Here is a 21,685-nt window from a genome sequence, read left to right as displayed (position 1 = left end):
GCAGTTTTGGAAGAGAGATCATCCACTTGGTAACAGTGAATCATCCACAAGGAACAACGCAGGGAAATAGGAGCTTGGAGGGCAGAGAGGAAGGCTAGAGAGAAGCCAAGATTTCCTGTGAGCATCTATGAGGATTGTACTGAGAGATGGCTAGCTGTAAGAGCTAAGGCTTTGTATAATTCCTATGTATTTCCACCATGTATGATAATAGAATAGTGTGGGGCTTTTAGCTGAGGCTTTCCCCAAATTATTTTCATGTGTACCATTGATTCTTCTTCTTCTATTTATATTGTTCAGCTCGATCTTTAAGATTTAGCAAATTGATAGTAGAAGTAGGTTATAGTATTATGCTTCGATTTATATTGCATTATCAGGTTAACCTACACAGATTTACTACACCCTCGACTCATCTAACAGGTTTCTAGACTTGTGACCCCAAATTTTCATTGCAAAGGTAACTGATGAAGTAATTCATTCATTCATGTCCCTATTAGTGTTTCTTGTCAATGCTTTACTTGTGCGGCTTTGGAAGCAATGTGAGCAACAAGTTTTGAACTTTTCGTCCGCTGGTGGGTGGTCTAGGCATGAGGGAGCCCTATTGATTTTTGAGGAAATATGTTATAGTGGGGGGAATTTCTCTCAACCTAGTGTGTTTTGAATTTGGAGGCTTGTTAGGCAACCAACGATTCATGGTAACATTGTGTGTTTGGGTGGGGTTGGGCAACAATGGCCAAAGCTAATAATGGTCCTTCACTTAAAGGTATTATTGCACCTTGTTTGATTGATATTATGTGTTGTCAATTTTGTCATTACTGAGATTTCTGGCCTTGTCTCACCTCTTGGGGAGAGCTTTATTTTGTGCCAGTGTTGGGTCCTATGCCGTACAACATGCCTCTACATAAGGTGGTCCACTAGTGGGGTAAACCCCTTGTTGTGAGGCCTTGGTGGGGATTCCATCAATCGTAGGAGGAGCCAATGATATGCCAGCATGGGCATTCTTGATGGGGTGGAGGCCTCCGTGGCCAGCATGGTGCTCAAGCTAACAAGGCAGTAGAGCTGAGTGACGATGATGTAGAAGGTGTGGATATGGGAGGTGAGGTAGCACATGCCTAGACCCAGTCTTCAGGTTTTGTAAACAACCTCCCTCACTTGGAACAATAGCTAATCATCTATGGGATATTTAGGCCAACCTAGAGATTATCCACCAATAGAGGTATGATGACCGAAATGAGATTGTAGCCTACATCAACAATGTTTAATATATCAAGGGAGAAATTCTAGAGTAGCTAGCTTCTATGCAACATAGCCAATGCCACAACAATGAGTGAATGGATGAGATTGAGGTGCGTCTGGCACACATCGACTGTCATGTCCATAAAAGTCATGACCCTGCAACAACTTCGAGGGGTCAATCTCTAAATCCCCCTCCCTAATATGAAAAATACAAAATGATTTCTAGTTTTATATGTGTTTTGGTTAATCTGGCCATTTTGTTCTTGGGATATATGTAAGAAATGGACACATTGTTTATGTTTTTGTCTGGCTTTACTTGCTAACAAATCTAGCTTATTTCCATGACCGACAAAAAATATATTCTTGATCTAATTTAACATACATAACATTTATTATAATATATAATTTATAACCATAGCTCAGGTTTAAAGAACTCTAAGTTTGGTTTAAAACACCTATGCAGGGATAATAATTTATTTCTTAATATATTATGTTAGATTTTATACTTACGTTTAAAATAATTTAGTATGCATAACATTTTTTAATATGATTTAAATTTATTGGTTGCGGTTAAAGAACCATAACTTAGGTTTAAGGCACAAGACATTGGAGAATATATTTCTTAATATAATATTTTATAGTTAATATTATTTTACAACTTATACCTACATTTACAATAATTTAATATGATATATATCTATATATATATATATATATATATATATATGGAGCTACGTAACAACCTCTCTGCGAACCGGATTTGGATGTATGGACTGGAACGGAGCCATGGACATGAACGGAGATAACGCCAAGGGTTTGAAACTGAGACGTAAGATTGCCAAGCTTGGGAGAAAATTTCTATGTTTAGGTCACATTAAGGCCTCGGTCAGGTGTTTGAATCCTCTTTCTCACACGAAACGGTATATCGGCCGCCATTTGTGTTGGCGTAATTTCAATTTTGCAGGGCATCAGAATGGAAAGAAGTTCCCTTCAAAGGATGTTCCACAGGGCTTCATGGCTGTGTACGTGGGGGACGAGCAAGAATAGCATACGTGGTTTGTGACCCCCATCTTATACTTCAATCACCAGCTCTTCCACCGTCTTCTCCAGGAAGCCGAGCAGGCCTATGGCTTCCACTAGAAAGGAGTCTGCAGAATACCTTGCCAGATTTCTGATTTTGAGTACCTCCAGTGGCTCATCGACAGGGATAGACAGATACATCAATTCAGAATAGATCTGGTGCTCCCTGAAATCGCTTGGAATCCGAAAAGGTTACAGACCTCTCATCGAGAAACCTCTGTTGGGCATGGCACTGGATTGATCTCTCTTATCATGGAAGGGTGTATTAACCTTAGATCGATCAATGATCCAATAGATCTAGTGCTAAACAGATGGATCAACCTGCGCCAAGCTCAGATCTGGAGGCATGCTCGCACAAAGGCTCTCTTCTACACTGGATCATAGTTCCAGAGCGTAGATCTGACTCTGGGACCTGCACCTGTTAAAGCAATAGAAGGCCTGAAAGGCAAGCTGAAAAGCAAGGAGCTAGTGGTCTAGAACAGGATGACCTGGGTAATGGATCGAGGGCTTTTGGCATCTGGAGCAACTCAGACAAAACCAGAACCTGAATCGCAGGTAAACCCGCTTCCCTTTCAAACTTCTGGTCAGGAACTGATACAAATTTTTATCAGAACCCTGTCAGGAAGAACGATCTGCAAGTGAAATGGGAAGGGGAGGTTGATAGAAGATATAAAGCATGAAATACAAGCACATACAGGCATACCAGCAAACATGCAAAGCTTGATATATGCAGGACAAATCTTACAGGACCAATACACAGTACAGGACTATGGAATTGTGTCAGACTCAACTATCATCCTAAACACGAGGCTAAGAGGGGGCAGCTTTGGTTCTGGCTCAAAAGGAATAGGTTCTTTCAAGGATGCCATCAAAGGGAAGGGAGAAGCCATCAAAAAACCAACACCACCTTTAGACCTACCTAGACCCTATATTGTGGAACAAAAAGTGCAGACTCTAGTACTGATAATCGATCTGCCTGAGGTAAATAACTTTTATACTGATTTTTCTACAAAGGCTGTCATATGCAGATTCAATGGTTTTTGGCCCAAAATAGATGCATTACAATAATGGATATTTTCCATGTGGAAAATGGAATGTGACCTCCATTTATGCTCCAAAGGTTTTTTTATTGTCAGTTTCGACACGGTCAAGGAAAGGAATATGTCCTCCATGAGGGTCCATGGTTCTGGGGCAACGCAGGACTCTTCATGACTCCCTGGTTCCCAGGTTTTGATGCCACTACTATGGTGGTTCCAAAATGCCAGTATGGGTCAGGCTACACAACCTCCCACTACACTTTTGGCTACCCAAAGTCTTCAAATCAACGGGGAATGCGATAGGGAAATACCTCAAAATAGACGCGGAAAGAGTTTCAAGAGGCATACATACTTTTGCGAGAATTTTTGTATAGGTAGACCTCAATCAAGGCTTACCTGACAACATAATTCTGATCCATAACAACACACAGTGGAAACAACCATTAGATTATGAGAATACGACATTCAGGTGTCGTGGCTGTCAACAAATAGGTCACCTTCTCAGTAACTGCCCACAAGTCAAAAAAGACACCAGAAGAAATAAAAATCAATCACAAAAACCTAGAGGCTGGAAAAACACAGTGAATCTATCTGAAGCAACAAAAGATGAGGAGGCAACTATCCCTCCACCAGTTCCTGATGATGGCCCATTTGAGGAGGTAGCTACGGAAACCATTCCCAAGACACACAAGGCGCCAGAAACCAAGGAATCTGTAGCACAGGATCTCATGGACTCTTTGCCGGAGAAGATACTAGACAAACTAGACACCAGTGGAGCCAAAAGACATCATTCTTCAGACCACTCTGATTCAGACAAGGACAATCCTCACCTTGTGGAGGACACTTCTCTAGTACTTCTTTCGTCCTCACCAACTCAAGGGGAGTGGCGAAAGGTTGAAAAGAAAAAAGGGAGAAGAGAATAATTTCTCCCAATTGTACATTAATTTCTACTTTTTGGCTTTTCTTTTGACAACAGTCTTTTGATCTGCTTTTGCATATGCGATTTAGCATCTACAAAATGTAATTTTGTTATTATTAATAAAATTACGATTTTTCTTAAGGGAAAATAAACAAATATATATATATATATATATATATATATATATATATATATATATATATCTATATATATATATATATATATATATATATATATATATATATATATTGGGGTTAAAGCATCATAAATTAGGTTTAAAGCTCCAAGTACCTAATAATATATTTCTTAATACAATATTTTATAATTTACAACTATCTTATGGTTAATCTCTTCTCTCGATTTGTGCATGTCATCCTTGTGTAGGGGTCATGCTAATCTTCTCTGTATCATTCCAATTTTATTGGATGTCTCTGAAGAGACTCTTACAATTAATAATCTCATTTAATATATAAAACATTTATTATAGTATTTAATTTATACCTATAAGTCAGGTTTAAAGCACTATAGATTAGGTTTACAGCATTAGTGTGGGCAAAGGAAAAAGAAATAATGTAGTCAATCTTGAAAGGATACAAATAATGCATAGAGTTTGCAGGTTATTACAAGGAAAGGATTGCACAGACAAAATTTTAGTACAAGTTTGCAAGTCGTTAGGAGAAAAGGATTACGTAGACAAAAGGTTAGTAGCACTCAACCATTTTTTTATTTACCATGTTTTTACTCCTCTTTTAAACTTCTTCCCCCACATCTTTGGGCATATTTGGAATAAGATCTAGGGTTTAGCGTTGGGCATATTTGTGGCATGTTTTTTTAGGTTTAGTTTGTGTGTGTATTTTTTCATTTTACCAAAAAATAAAATAGATTGACTTCAATAATGCATCATAATTAATGGCTATTTATTTATTTTTTACTATAGATTGAGGCTCATAATCAAGTTTTGAATCAATGATTACACTGTTTGCATTTAAAGTGATAACAATTAACTCTATAATGTTACCTATATATGAAGAATGTTAATAATATGTGAAGAAAATTCAAGGTTAGATATTTTTATATTTTATATGCTTTTGTAACAACTCAGTTTTGTTGGTTGCACCGCAACTTACAAAAAAATTATAAATACAAAATTCAAAAGTGAGAAAAATAATTTTTAATTATTACTGTAAATACGATTTTATAATATTGTTTTGTTTAGGTTATTAATGTATTCAAATAATTTTATATATGTTGATAGAGGCATTAAAATTTAAAATATACTCTTTACTACATTCTTTTACTTTTTCACCATGTTTATTGTGACACCCTCCTCCCACATCTACCCAAGTAACCTACCAACCCGGGTAAACATGTGACGAGAGCCTACTATGATATGATTCAACCTCCTAGGTGACCTTACAAAAGAAGAATCAATGGAAACACATCAAACATACCTTCCACATCAGCAACAACACTCCCAGGAGCCATCCAAACCACTCAGTTATGATGCCCTTAGGTCCCACTAAGGTTTTTGACCACTTGACCTCTGTATGCTACCATGCTATGGGAATTCCAGCATCCAGATAGCTCTGGACACTCCCACAACCCTGCATGCCTACATCTAGGGACTATTCCCACCAAACCTATGCGAGAGTCCGCGAGATTTAAGGCACTTTTCAAGCTCAGAATTCCAGCGACTTCATAGAACTTGTTGCAACTTATGGAACCCATTAAACACATGATGATAAGACTAATAAACCAAAACTAACTCCAGGACTAGGCCTGACCATCCCCAACTGAGACTAATATTCTGTCAAACAGTTGGCATCAATGCAATCTACAAGAGTAAACAACAACTCTGAGCATAGGGGTATCATACTTATTTGAGAATCACTAAGATGCATTGATCCCTTGTATCATTAGCTGCACTATCATCTATTAGGTCATAGATACATTGTTCATTCATTTACCAATCAAAACATGAGGAAATCCATACATCATCACTGTTATAATACATGCTTATAACTAGCATAATAACAACAAAAATATCAAGGATACATCAGCCATAGAATCCACATATAAGACAATACTTTTTTACATAATAATCAAGGAAATAACCTCTTATTAATGAATCCAAAGTCCAACTTGAGATGGGAGTACCACATTCCACCCAACCATTAGAATGTTTGAGCCAAATTTCTCTTCAACAATTCACCCCCATGCCATATTCCAAGCATGAATGTGGGACTCAAACCAAAAGAACCAACCAGGACTTCCCGAGGCTAAACCACCTCACCCTCATCAATAAAAACTAGGATTTACCGTAATCCATCCCAGATCACTAGGCCAACATAATAAACATGTCATAATAGGCTTTACGATGATCTCCACCAAATCACTAGGCCAAAACAAGCATGGATGCCACCTGATTTATCCACCTACACTGTGAGGAATTTTCCTGTCTCCTAGTCTGTCAGGCTTTACCAAAATCCATAGTCCAATCCAGGGATCACTAGGCCCTAAACCGAGACACAACCCTCTAGGATTTACTGTATCTCCCGCCATTCACAACAAGGCTTCCTAGGCCTAATCAAGGGAAACCACCTCTAGGCTTTATCGTATATCCCTCCATTCACCAACAATGATACCTAGGCCCACGGAGGCAACACAATCTACTTTACTGCAACCCACAATCTAGCTCAGGGGTTACTAGGCCAGTGGATTTACCATGATCCACAGTCCAGTTCAGGGACCACTAGGCCATGTGCTATATCATTCATAGATCCACCTTACCCAGCTTCGAATACAACCAACAATCCAACTCAACAAAAACAATAGAACCCCATCACACCATGGCTATCTGCAAATGGATAGGCTAGGCTGAAAACACTATCACACCTATAAAAACCCATGCCATAACAACAAAAGAACCACATGCAATACCATGCATGCCAAATCTAGCAAGGAAAATACACATGCAAACCGACAACTGCGAAGAATATTGTTGTAGTTGCTTGATCCTACTCTTCCTTACTTGCTCCTTCCTTCTGTTTGCCTTCTTTTCCTTTCTTGATCCAAGGAAAAACATGAGAAAAAGCTTGGTAACTGATCCTCATAAGCCTTTTTATCAATTAGGCCTCTATTTTCTTCATTTTCCATTATTTTCATTCATTTTTCTCCTCACATGCAACCAATGGCCTTTCACCTTCCTTTTCTCCTAATTTCCTTTATTTTGATAAATAAATGCCAATTAATGTATCTTTTCCTTTCCAAAGCCTTTGTCATTGCATTTTCCATTTTCCTTTAGCCATAATAACCGAAATGAACATCCACACTAGGATGTTTTTCCCACCATTCAGCTTGGAATACATCTCCCATCACCGTGGCCTTATATATTTTTACATGGAATGTATCACCACGATTGTTATAGAACCATCCTCGGTGTTCAATGACACCTATAACCAGCAAGACTCCTAACAACAAAACATACTGCCCATGGAACTTTATAACATAGCTCGTTGCAGTATTTACAATGACAATCTACTAAAAAATGAAAAATATATCGTTTAATGGAGCTTTATAACACAACTCATTACAATATTTACAATAATAACCACATATACACACATACACATTCACTTCACCTTTCAAATAATCATATTGTCTATGGATCTTTATAAATCCAGCTCGATACAATATTTACAATAATACATGTGCATATACACATATGAACATTTTCTCAACCAACAAATAAAAGGATATGATGCCTGCATCCGCAACAAGGGAATTTAGAGGCTCACAACACCACCCTCAAAGTAATACCAGGATTCAAGTCCTTCTTAGTAAGTCGAGAATCCACTGCAAGGTCAAATATGCATCCAATGTCCACTTATCCTCTCAAGGAATAATTACCATCTCATTCTTCCAGGGCACACTCCCTATGTGTATTTGATTCCATATGCAATGCTAATGACCAAAACCAATATATCCCTAACCTTCCCTTCTCTCCTACACAGTCCCTCAGGCAATCTGGTCACCCCCTTCTATGCAATCACTCATTTTCCAAATTTCCTGGCATCCCCTATCTCGGGCAATCCATCCCTTGGAAAGGATTCCTTACATTGGAAGATCAAAATCTAAGGCATATACCTGCATCAAAACCATCATACTAGTCATAACATGCTCATGGAAATCAATGGACACTATTGGGTACCAGTGTCCCGTAATGGCCATACTCTTGAATACTTTACCAACATATTGTTGCATGTTCCAATTCCTTTTGTCATTGATGCTAATGATTGCAGCCAATTTCAACCACCTAACCGGGAATTTCATGCTTTCCTGTACCAAGCAAATAACTCCCATTAGATTCAAAATAAATTGAAATAAATTCAAATCATACCTCATTGGTGGCCCGTCAACAAGGTACACTTTGCAATTCTATTCATTTCCTGCCACAACAACTCAAACTAGCATCTTTGACCAAATCATCACGTATAAACATATCACATCAAGTTAGCTCAAAACACAACCATCATAAATCACATGTAACCATCATAAACCATAATCATAGATCACATGTAATCATCATAGACTAGAATCATAAATCACATGCATAATAAAACTGAAATATACACGACATTATAGATGCAACATGTACAACATATACACAATAGTAGTACCACACATCCAAAACCACACTATCTCTACCAGGAAACCTTGATTCTAGTGTCTCTTCACCATCCATGGTTATCCTAGCATGCCACATACCACACTGCTTTCATTTCGCTGATACATCCCTCAATATAGCATGTACATAACATAAACATAGGAATAATACAAGAATACAATATCAATTCATATCCACATGATACTAACCTCATATATTTGTCATGGCTACTCTTCCCACTTGATTCCTCATAGCCAAGAACCTCTTCATGCCATTCATCTACATAAGCAATCATTTCTCCACAAGAATGATCCCTAGTAACCCTATCAGACAAGGACATAGATACATAGACATATACATATATATAAACATTAACATAAACAATCATGATCCATGATAAACCTGTCACACATGACATACATACATACATATATACATACATACATGTATACATATATAGACATCAACATAATCATGTTCACAACATAATTACCAGATATCATAAGGTCAAGGTTAAGGGAATACCCTTTATGTGTGCAACACATGCGCAACATCGGGAACAACAATTCCCAACATATCTAAGGCATATGATGCCTCCAATCCATTCACCTTACCTTTCTTGATTACCTTTCCCATGGTTGTCCTGCCATCATCTATTTACTCTAATGGACCCAACCAGTCCAATTGGTTGTCATACTCTTGCCTTCAACTACCCTTATACATGTATCGAGCTTCATCCAGGTCTTACATCACCTGTTGGGTACCACACAAATCTCCTCGAACTGCATTAACTTTCCTCTTTCCTAAACCAATTCCCAAGACTCAAAACATAAAAGTCAAGACAAGAAACAAACAAGAAGAAAACCATGGAAAACCAACAACAATATGACACCACAACCCAAGTGGCATGGCCATGCACAAGACATAAAAAAAACTGCAATCAAGCAGAACAAATCACCAAAATATCAAAAGCACATGACTGATAACAAATTCCATGACTCAATCCCCATGGTTCCCAATGCTTCCAAGGGAAAGCTCAACTTGAGGCTTCTTCGAGATTTCATGGCAGCGTTTTTTCCTGAAATCCCTTGCATCATACCGCCATCAACACATAACTATTAGTGCATAAATAAACATAACAATACACTATTTACCTTACCTTTATGTGGCAAGCACGTTTCTTTCCACTGAACACATCCACACCATCTCTTAAGGGACTCCAATTCCCTTGACATATCCACCTGTAACTAGAGACTAGTTCATATACCTTTCAAATACATTTTCATGAATATAGCACATATCCACATAATTTTAGACAAGATTAAGGTTAAGAAGACTTCCTGTATGAACAACATTCATTTGTTTGGAATTATGGTTTCCAAACATAGCCAAAGGAACTCTTGCCCAATTCCTTTCTTTTACCTTTTTACCTTGTTGCAATCGAGGCTTACTATGTATTGTCACATCACCCAAATGTTAGTTATATAAACATATCAATTGTTACCTTGTCACGCTAATACCAAACATGTTTTCCTGCAATTGTTTACACATGTCGATCACATGTTCCAAAGCTCAATGCAACATATCTATTACTTGGAAATCAATCTTCACCAAGACTAAGAATCATGTCATATTCCATAGTTATCTCATATTCATTGGACATAATGCTACAACTATCACTTACTTACACTCAAATACATATCGACTATCTCAACACATATGTGTTAGTACAACCATCTTAAAACAAGATCATTTTTTCATGCAATCTTATAGACACATACTCATATCATGAAATTAATCTAACATTCAAACAAACTATAAATGTACCATGTTAGATAAATCAACTAGACAACATAATAAAAATCAAACACTCAAACACCAAATATACGACATAAGCAAACTCATTCCTTAATGTATCGTAGGGGAGGCTATCTTGTCTGCACAATCAAGCTAGATTAGCACAATATAATTTCACAACATATCAACTCAACCACAAATAAGGTCATGCTATCCTTGATAGTAACTAGCTAACATATTCACATCATAAAATCATAAACAATTATCATTCATGCATAACAATCACATATGCACCGTCAGTCTATATTAGTATGACATAATATTACAATGCATTAACTCATACAAGAACGTCATAACCCTAACCATTTTCATAGACAAATCCAAATTAGTATGATACATATGGCATCAAGATCTTAATGTAATAACCCTAATCATCAAGTTACTATCATATAAAAATAACAAGTTATATATCATACTCATCAACAACATATAACCTAATCATAAAGTTAACTATCATATAACAACAACAAATTATATATCATGCTCATCAACAACATATAAACTAATAATCAAGCTAACTGTCATATAACAACAAGAAGTTAACCTATAACATACTCAACAACAACATATAATATATAACATAACCATAACAGGTTAACCTATAACATACTCATTAAGTTACCTAACATAAAACAACAATAGCAATGCATACAACCATAGGTTACTATCATTCATGACTATCTAACACATGTGGATATCACTACACTAATCAGCTATCATCTATCATGTATGCAACCATAACATTAATAGTCATGTACATAAGCCTAATGTATATAACCCTAATGCATATAACAATCCATTAACTAACATACCTACATGCCAAACATACAATACCTATATGATGATCTGCCCTTACCCTAAAGTCCATTGTTGTAAGTTCATATTAATGATCTGCATCTTCTGCTCTATCTCAGCCAACACATTAGCATCATAACATACCAATATCATCATGATGACCTAATTGCATACAATGACCTTATGCACAACAACCTTCACCATGATAATGAAAAGATAACATGTAAACACTGACATGCATAAAAATGCATATATAACCATACACTCATGACGATACATCCCACAACAAAACCATCAACCTTCACATGGCGACATCACTACAAAAATGATCAACACCATGCAAATGCAACAAGCACAAGGACTAAAATCATAAGGAATACAAATGAAACCGATATGAATGCATGACCAACACACCACCCATCCAAGTTGAGGGGTGAACCATGCTCTGATACCACTCTGTAACACCTTCCTCCCACATCTACCCAAGTAACTGGCCAAACAAGGTAAACATGTGACAATAGGCTACTATGATATGATTCAACCTCCTAGGTGACCTTAAGCACGTGGAATCGATGGAAACAAATCAAACATACCTTCCACATCAACAACAACACTCTTAGGAGCCATCCCAACCACTGAAATATCATGCCTCTGGGTCCCACTAATTTTTTTAACCACTTGACCTCTGGACGCTCCCATGCTATGGGCATACTAGGGTCCAGAGAGCTCTAGATGCTCCCACAAGCCTTCATGTTTGTGTCCAAGGACTATTTCCAGCAGGCTTGTGCCAGAGTCCATGAGATTTAAGGCACTTTTCAAGCCCAAAATTTTGACCACTACCCAAAACTTGCCATAACTTCTCGAATCCATTAAACACATGATGACACAACTAATAAACCAAAAATAACTCGAGGACTAGGCCTCACCATCCCCAGCTGGGAATGACATTCTATCAAACACTTGGCATCAATGCAATCTACATGAGGAAACAACAAATCTGAGCATAGGGGTCTCATACTTATCCAAGAATCAATAAGAAGCATGATCCCTTGTATTATTAACTACATTATCATCAATTAGGTCATATATACATAGTTTATTCATTTACAAATAAAAACATGAGGAAATTTATACATCATCACTGTCATAATACATGCTTATAACCAGCATAATAACAACAGAAATATCAAGGATGTGTTAGCCATAAAATCCACATATAAGCCAATACATTTATACATAAGATATCAAGGAAATAACCTCTTACTAATGAATCCAAAATCCAACCCGGGTTGGGACTACCGAATTCCACCCGACCATAAAATGGTTGATCCAAATATCTCTTTAGCCAATCACCCTTGTGCCATATTCCAATCATGAATGTGAGACTCAAAACAAAAGAAACAACCAGGGAATCCTGAGGCTAAACCACCTCACCCTCATCAATAGAAACCCGGATTTATCATAATCCATCCCGAATCACTAGGCCAACACAATAAACATGCCATAATAGGATTTACCATGATCTCCACTATATCACAAAGCCAAAACAAGCATGGATGCCACCAGATTTCTCCACCTACACTATAAGCAATTTTCCTATCTCTTATTCTCTCATGCTTTACCGCAATCCACATTCTGATCCAGTGATCACTAGGCCCTAAACTGAGACACCAACCTCTAGGCTTTACCGTATATCATGCCATTCACTTGCAAGGATTCCTAGGCCTAATAAAGTGAAACCAACTCTAGGTTTTACCATATATCCCACCATTAATCAACAAGGATTCCTAGGCCCACCGAGGCAACACAATCCTGCCTTTACCACAACCCACAGTCTAGCTCAGGGGTTACTAGGCTAGTGGCTTTACCATGATCCATAGTCTAGTTCAGGGACGACTAGGCCATGTGCTCTATCATTTGGAGATCCACCTCACTCATATTTGAATCCATCTAACAATCTAGCTCAACCAAAACATGAGAACCCCATCACACCATGGTTATATGGAAATAGAAAGGCTAGCTTGAAAACACTGTCACACCTGGAAAAACCCATGCCATAACAACAAAGGAACCACATGCAATACCATGCATGCCAAATCTAGCAAGGAAAATACACATGCAAATCGATACCTGCAAAGAATATTGTTATAGCTGCCTAATCCTGCTCTTCCTTATTTGTTCCTTCCTTCCTCTTGCCTTCTTTTCCTTTCTTGATCCAAGGAAAAATCAGAGCAAAAACTAGCCCACTGATCCTTAGAAGCTTTTTTATCAATTAGGCCTCTATTTTCTTAATTTTCCATTATTTTCTTTCATTTTCCTCCTCACATGCAACCTGTGACCTTTCACATTCCTTTTCTCCTAATTTCCTTTATTTTCATAAATAAATGTCAATTAATGCCTCTTTTCCTTTCCAAAACCTTTGCTATTTTCCTTTAACCATAATAACCGAAATGAACATCCACACTAGGATGATTTTTCCACCATTCAACTTGGAATATGTGTCTCGTCATGGTGACCTTATATATTCTTACATGGAATTTTTCATGATCCAAATGGATCCTAAAACACTCTCTAAAGTCTTCGAAATCTACTTAAAATCGTTTAAAAGACCAAAAAAATCGCATGAGAAAACCTTTCAAAAAGGCCGAAAACACTATCGGCAACCAAAATTATGATGAAACAGTGAAAAAATGGGTTATTGGCAACTTTGCAAAGTAGCCGTCAGATCTGGCCGATCAATGGTCCATATCTGATCGGAGAATCGCAATTGGCAGTGGCAATTAGCGGATATTAGTTGAGATCATATGTATGTTGTGATAGCAATCAGAGGGCTCAAGGAAGACCATCGATCAAGTGCGCAGATCAACGGCCCACGTTGCACCACCATATCACATCGACGGATTTCAATAGAAGCACTTACCACGACCCGGGGCCCATGCGACATGCAACTGCGACTAGTCACATCGCAAAGTTGCATTCGAGCCATGCAGAAGGGCGCATACATACATACATACATACATACATACATACATACATACATACATACATACATACATACATACATACATACATACATACATATATATATATATATATATATATATATATATATATATATACGCGATAGCCGGACCCGATAGAATTACAAACAATATGCTATAAAGTTTCAGATCTGTCGATTGACATTTTTAATATAATTCTGTGTATTTCGAAACACAAAGAAATAGCGCCAATGCGATAAAACCCGAACCTAAAGGGGTTGAGAATGAAAAATACATAATGTTTGAAGTTCGAAGGGAGCCATTTTTACATTATTTTCACAAGTTTAATGTATTTCCAAAATACAAATGGACAGGCCATTGTGACATGCGATAGCGACTTATAGGCGGACCCGATAGGAGAATAGGGCGCAATTATGAAGATTTGAAGTCCGGAAGACTTTGGTTTGGCGGATTTTCTCAGTTTCGAATACAATTCTCTATGTTGACAGAGAGCGGCTGTTTCAGAGGTTCCAAAGGCCTGAGGCACTCTTACGTTGCAGAATAGGTGGCCACCTCCCCTTAATGCATTATGTAATGATTGTGTAATGCTAGAAGAGGGATTCGAGCGGACAGAGGCTGGGAGACAGAAAGCCAAGAAGGAGAAACGAACAGGAAGCCCAGATTGGCTTTAAAGCCACAGAAAAAGAAAAAACAAAGGCAAGAAGTATTGCAGGTAGTGCCAAGACAGAGAGCAAAGACAGAGATAGAGAGTGATTAAAAGAGTTTGTGTACTCAAAGAAGCTTGAGAGGTTAAAGAAAAATCTTTCTGTTGTATCTGTTGTGTGTTGAGATTCAAATTGAGCTCACACTATTGTAAAACTCTGTTTTGAATACATAATAGAGAGGTCAACACTGAAAGTTGGACCAGGAGATGTAGCCCAGGAGTGTTGGGTGAACTCCATATTAAATTTGATGTGTTTATGTGTGTTAGTCTATTATGCTTCTTTACTGCTTCATTGTCCGTGTATTTCGCAATCTCATAGATCTATTGCATAAAATAACATAGGCACATCCATGCACATGAGTCTGTAATACCTTAATAAATGTCTTAGAACTCATTATCAGATCAAGTGGTATCAAAGCTTTAGGTTGCTAAGGTTAGACAAGCTTGTGCTGGATTGGTGAATGATAGCTAGGTCAAAGCTCAAATTAGGAGAAGGAGAATTGGTTGAAGCTAACCCAGAAATAGGAAGAGTCTATCCTAGGAGGAAAATGGCAGAAGAAAATCCCTTGGAATTAGACTCTCAGTTCATGGATAGTTTCATGACCATGAGAGCCATGGTAGAAGAGATGTATCGAGAATTTAAGAAAGGTCAAAGTGAAGATTCTTCAACCTCCAAACAAGACAAAGGAACAGAAGAATCTCTTCTAGATGGCCATTCTGAAGGCAAAGGGAAAGGAAAAGAGGCTCCTCTATCCACAGCTCCTAATAGCCCTGAAAATAAAAAGAAGAAAACATCTTTGATTAAGTTAGATGTTAAATTTGATTTTCCAATATATGATGGAGAATTAAATTCAAAGAAGTTAGATAACTGGATTAGACAGATTGATGTGTATTGCAGGGTGTAGAATATTGACTTAGGAGTAAAATTCAGCTGCCCAACCTACGCGTTGGAGGAACTGCCTTAGTCTGGTGGGAAGGCAGGACACAAGCTGACTTGAAGAAGCATGGTAAAAAAATTTCTGTCTAGAGTGAATTTGTTTCTGACATTAAAAAACAATTCTATCCACTAGCTTATATGCATCAAGCTATGATGAGTTGACAAACTCTTCACCAATTAAAGGGGAAAAGTGTACAAAGCTACACCCAAGAATTTAGAAAAAGAGATTTAATTCTAGGCATTTCTTTGGACTCACCTGAAACTTTGTTGAAGTATATAGGGGGTCTACACAGCTATTTTAGGCACACCATCTCATGTTTAACCCTACTAGCATAGATGAGGTATCTGTTCAAGCTACACATCTAGAGGCTAGGGGTAAGAATGTGAACCCAGAAATTGGGGGATCATCAAAACCCACTGCAAGCAAGAACAAGGAAAAGAGGAAGCAGAAATGGAAAGAGAGGAAGTCAAATGCTGTACAGAAGGCCAAACCTTCATCCACTCACTGCAAGAAGGATGGACATGATGATGAACATTGTTGGTCTTTGCATCTGGAGCTGAAACCCAAGAAGTTCGATTGCAAGAAGAAGAAGACTGTTGTTGCTATACAGAAATATTTGGGGTTAGACTCAGGTGATGAAACAACAATCACAGCTACAAGTATAAAAGGTAAAAATTCTGAAGCATCTACTAGTAATTCTGCACAAACTATTGATAGTGAAGAAAATGAGAGGAGAATACATGAGCTTTTTCTTATTAGAGTTATTTCCAAGCATCAAAAGATTGATACTTTATTTGATAGTGGCTCACAAGTAAACTTGATTTATGAAGCAATTGTAAAGAAATTGGGACTACTAACCACACCTCACAAGAAACCATATCCATTAGGTTGGGTATGTGATAAAGAAAAGCTACAAGTGACTAAACAATGTAAACTTAGGTTTTCTTTTGGGTCAGCATTTGTAGATGAGGTTGAGTTAGATATCGTTCCCTTGGATATATGTGGAATTGTTTTAGGAAGTCCTTACTTGTATGATAGAAAAGCCATTTTCTATAACGCTGAAAATAAGTATCAACTCGTTAAAGATGGAATAGAATATATTGTAAGAGCTCATAAACTCAAGAATAATTATACTCTCATAAACTTAGGGTAGATGAAAAGAATTGTAAATTCATGCAAGCAACTTTTACTGATGGTTGTAAAGAAAAAGAAACCTGATAAAAGCAATGTATTTGAAGGTTGTGATGCTAAACAACAAGCTCATTTAGAAAAAGTTGTTTTAGAATATGATATCCTATTTCAAGAACCTAAAGGTCTGCCACCCAAAAGGGAAATTGTACATGATATTAATTTGCAGCAAGATGCTCCATTGCCTAACATTGGAATGTACATGTTATCCACTTTAGAGACTGCAGAGATCAAGAAGTAGGTATATGAGCTGTTCGAGAAAGGTTTCATAAGACCAAGCACATCACCATGTGGATCTCCAATTGTGTTGGTGAGAAAGAAAGATGGTTCGTGGAGGATGTGTATTGATTACCAAGCACTGAATAAAATAACGATCAAGAATTGTTATCCCCTTCCTTGCATTGATGATCTATTGGATCAGCTGAAAGAAGATGTTTACTTTTCTAAGGTGGACTTGCATAGTGGTTACCATCAGGTCAGAGTAGCAGAGCCAGATGCATGGAAGACGACTTTCAAAACAAAGCAAGGGCTGTATGAATGGTTAGTTATGCCTTTTGGCTTAACTAATGCTCCTGCCACTTTCATGAGAGTTATGAATGATGTACTTAGGCCTTTTATTGATGATTTTATAATTGTATATTTAGATGAAATTCTTGTTTTCAGCAAAACATGGGAAGAACATTAAAGCATGTAAAGCAGACGCTAGATGTTTTCAAAAAAGAAAATCTCTATGTTAAGTTATCGAAATGTAAATTTGGCAAAACATCTTTGAATTATTTGGGTCATATAGTAGGGGGTGGTGAATTGAAGATAGATCCCTCTAAGGTTGAAGTTATTGTAAACTAGCCTAAACCCAAATCTGCTACAGAAGTTATAAGCTTCCTAGGAGCAACACAATATTGGAGAAATTTTATTGCTAACTTTTCCTTAATTGTAGCTCCCTTACATGCTTTGACAGGATTGAACAAGGTGTTTCAGTGGGGAGGCAAACAACAGAAAGCCTTCGACACCTTGAAGGAAAAAATTAGTACAACACCAATACTAGCATTGCCAGATCTTTAAAGACCATTTGAGATTGAAACAGGTGCCAGTGAATATGCCATGGGAGTAGTGTTGATGCAACATGGTAAACCCATATGCTACCATTCTGAGACATTTAATTATGCAGTAGTTAGTTATCCCACATATGATAAAGAATTGTATGCATTAGTATAGAGTGTGAAAAAATGGAAACATTACTTAATGGGCAAAGAAACAGTTATACATACTGATCATCAACCACTTCAGTATTTGCACTCACAAACAAAATTGCAGCAATCAAGACACTATAGGTGGATGGGTTTCCTACAGAAGTTTCATCTAGTCATCAGATATAAAAAGGGCATACACAATAATGTTGCAGATATGTTATCCAGACCAATTATAAATGCATCTACTATCCTTAAGCATAACTCAGTAATGCATGAAAGCTACATTGAACAATATGCTCAAGATATAGACTTTAAAGATGTATATGCAACTTTAAGTCATGGCAAACAAGTAGAAGAATTGGATTACTATGTCAAGGACCAACTCTTGTATCATTTGGGAAAGCTATGCATTCCACAAACTGAAAGAGTTAACATAATTAGGGAAGCACATACTTCTCTGGTATCAGGTCATTTTGGTGTAAGTAAAACAGTTGCACAGCTGCAAAGATTTTGCTATTGGCCAAAAATGCATGAAACAGTTTCTAGATATGTAAAAGGGTGTACCATGTGTGCTAAAAGCAAGCCCAACAATAGAAAACTAGGCTTGTACACTCCACTTCCAGTTCCTTCTCGTCCTTGGGAAAGTGTTTCCATGGACTTTGTTGGGGGATTACCAAAATCTCGAAAAGTTCATCACTATTTATATGTTATTGTGGACAGGTTCAACAAAATGTGTATTTTAATACCTTGTAACAAGAAGATTACAGCTAAACAAACAAAAAAGTTGTTCTTCTAGCATGTCTGGGTGCATTTTGGGTTACCCACTTCCATTGTATTTCATCGAGATTCCCGATTTGTTGGGAAGTTTTGCTCAAGTATGTGGGAACTAATGGACACCAAACTGAAGAAGAGCACAACCTTTCATCCACAAACAAATGGCCAAACAGAGGTGGTCAACAGGACAATGATCCAGTTGCTCAGGGGCTATTGCAACAAGCATCCTAAGCTTTGGGATGAACATTTATGTTATGTGCACCATGCTTACAACTGTGCTAAACATTCTTCTACACAAATATCTCCTTTTGAGACTTGTTTTGGTTTAATACCAAGGTATCCCTTGGATTTTGTCTTTGAAAAAGACATAGCAGTTGATGGACACAGCGATGTGGACAAACCAACCAAGTTCATTGAACAAATCCAAGAAATTCACCAAGCAGTGCAGGAACAACTATAAAAGAGCCAAGCCAAGTACAAGGCAAGTCATGATAAGCATCGGATGGAGCATAGCTTCCAAGTTGGTGATCAAGTCTGGTTGTATATTAGCAAAGACAGAATGCAAGGTGAAGGAAAGAAGATGAAGCTAATAAGGTATGGGCCTTTCAAGATACTTGAGAAAATTGGTGAGAATGCTTTCCGCCTTGATTTGCCAGCTTACATGCACATCTATTCAGTGGTAAATGCAAAAAATTTAAGATTGTTTGAACCTTCATTAATTGAAGATCTCGAAGAGCAAATTCAATTGCCTTCTATTGATGATTTGTTGCCTGAATATCTCAATGAGTTATAGGAAGATACAGTTCTGGACAGGAAGGTGAGAACTACACGCAGAGGGGATGTTGACTACCTAAGAATTGGACTCAAAGGTTCAAAACCTAGTAGTGCAAAATGGATAGAGATTGGACAAGTGAGGAAGTTGTATCCTCACTTGAGTGATGCTTGAAAACCAACTTTTGGTAGTCCAAAAGCCTTTTTAGTGAGAAGGCGTGATCCAAATGGATCCTAAAACATTCTCTAAAGTCTTCGAAATCTACTTAAAATTGTTTAAAAGACCAAAAAAATCGCATGAGAAAACCTTTCAAAAAGGCAGAAAACACTATCGGCAGCCAAAATTATGAAGAAACAGTGAAAAAATGGGTTATCGGCAACTTTGCATAATAGCCGTCAAATCTGGCCGATCAACAATCCAGATCTGATCAGAGAATCGCAATCAGTAGTGGCAATCAGTGGAGATCATGTTAGGTCCCTATAATACTAGTGATTACCCCATTACTATTGTAGTTGTATCCCTTATTAATATTTTTTTGCCCCTATTGTACCCATATTGTTATTATTGTGCCCCATAGAATCCCTCTATTGTTATTTTTGTGCCTTTATATTATTATTATTAGGTCGGCTGGGTTATATTGTGGCTCCTTAGACTCCTATATATAGAAAGGAGGTTTTGTCATTTGAATCATCAAAGAATCATTCATTTGTGTAATGTAAAGGAGGTTGCCCCCTTGAAGAGGCTGAATTCTAAGGCGTTGATCTATCTTTTCTATCTTTTTGTGAGCTGGTTTCATAACATTTCGTATCAGAGCTTTGGATTCTAGGGTTTCACTGCTCCAAATAGGTCATCGTGGCATTTTCACGATAAATTTTTTTCTGTGAATTTTTAGAAGCGAAAAAAAAACCCATTTGAGAAAAAATCACACTTAACATTAGATCCAAATTTCAGAGCTTTTCACACTATATTTGCGGAGATATGATCTGAGGAAGTTGGTCTTTTTGCAGACTCCTGGATTACATTCCAAACAGGTGACTTGGGGAAAATCGTCATAACTTTTTATCTGAGCATCGGATTGAAATTTCTTAAGAAGGTGCAGAAAGAGGACAGACTTTAGTTTCTTGTATATATCTTTCAAAGCCAAAGGTCGAAATAGGGACACGTGGCATGTCGTACAAGTTCGTCCTACTGAACTAGTCTATAATCAGGTCACTGTGGGAGATTTGTCATAACTCTTCCTTGGAGAATCCAATTTTGATCAGACTGGTGGCATTGGAAAGAGGACACAGAGGGCTACTACAGGTCACAATTTCAAAATTGGATGATCCGAAATTATAGAGATACATCAGAGGCAATATCGAGCTCCCACAAAGTAAAAAAAGGTGTGTAGATTTTTTTAAATTTTTGCTTAAGCTTGGTTTGAAAAATTATTTTGAAGGAATTCAAAGGGCATAGTAGAGCATTATTATCAGTAACTGATGCCCTAAGGAAAGAAAATTCAAACACCTAGTAAGCAACCTGAAATCTCTAG

The 21,685-nt window shown here is 37.4% G+C and overlaps 1 non-coding gene across 1 annotated transcript; it reads right to left on the bottom strand.

Moving 5' to 3' along the window:
* Window positions 1–4,607: 4,607 nt before the first annotated feature.
* Window positions 4,608–4,710, bottom strand: LOC149213630 (U6 spliceosomal RNA). Its single transcript, XR_016251496.1, has one exon. It is a non-coding gene; the product is annotated as a U6 spliceosomal RNA (small nuclear RNA).
* Window positions 4,711–21,685: the final 16,975 nt, after the last annotated feature.

This window comes from Pinus tabuliformis, chromosome 1_1 (assembly GCF_031772625.1).
Source record: "Pinus tabuliformis cultivar Carrire ecotype Pingquan chromosome 1_1, CPIR1, whole genome shotgun sequence".
Classification (NCBI taxonomy): Eukaryota; Viridiplantae; Streptophyta; class Pinopsida; order Pinales; family Pinaceae; genus Pinus; species Pinus tabuliformis.
The sequence above is the reverse complement of the archived record's forward strand: the minus strand, read 5'-3'. Positions and strand labels throughout refer to the sequence as shown.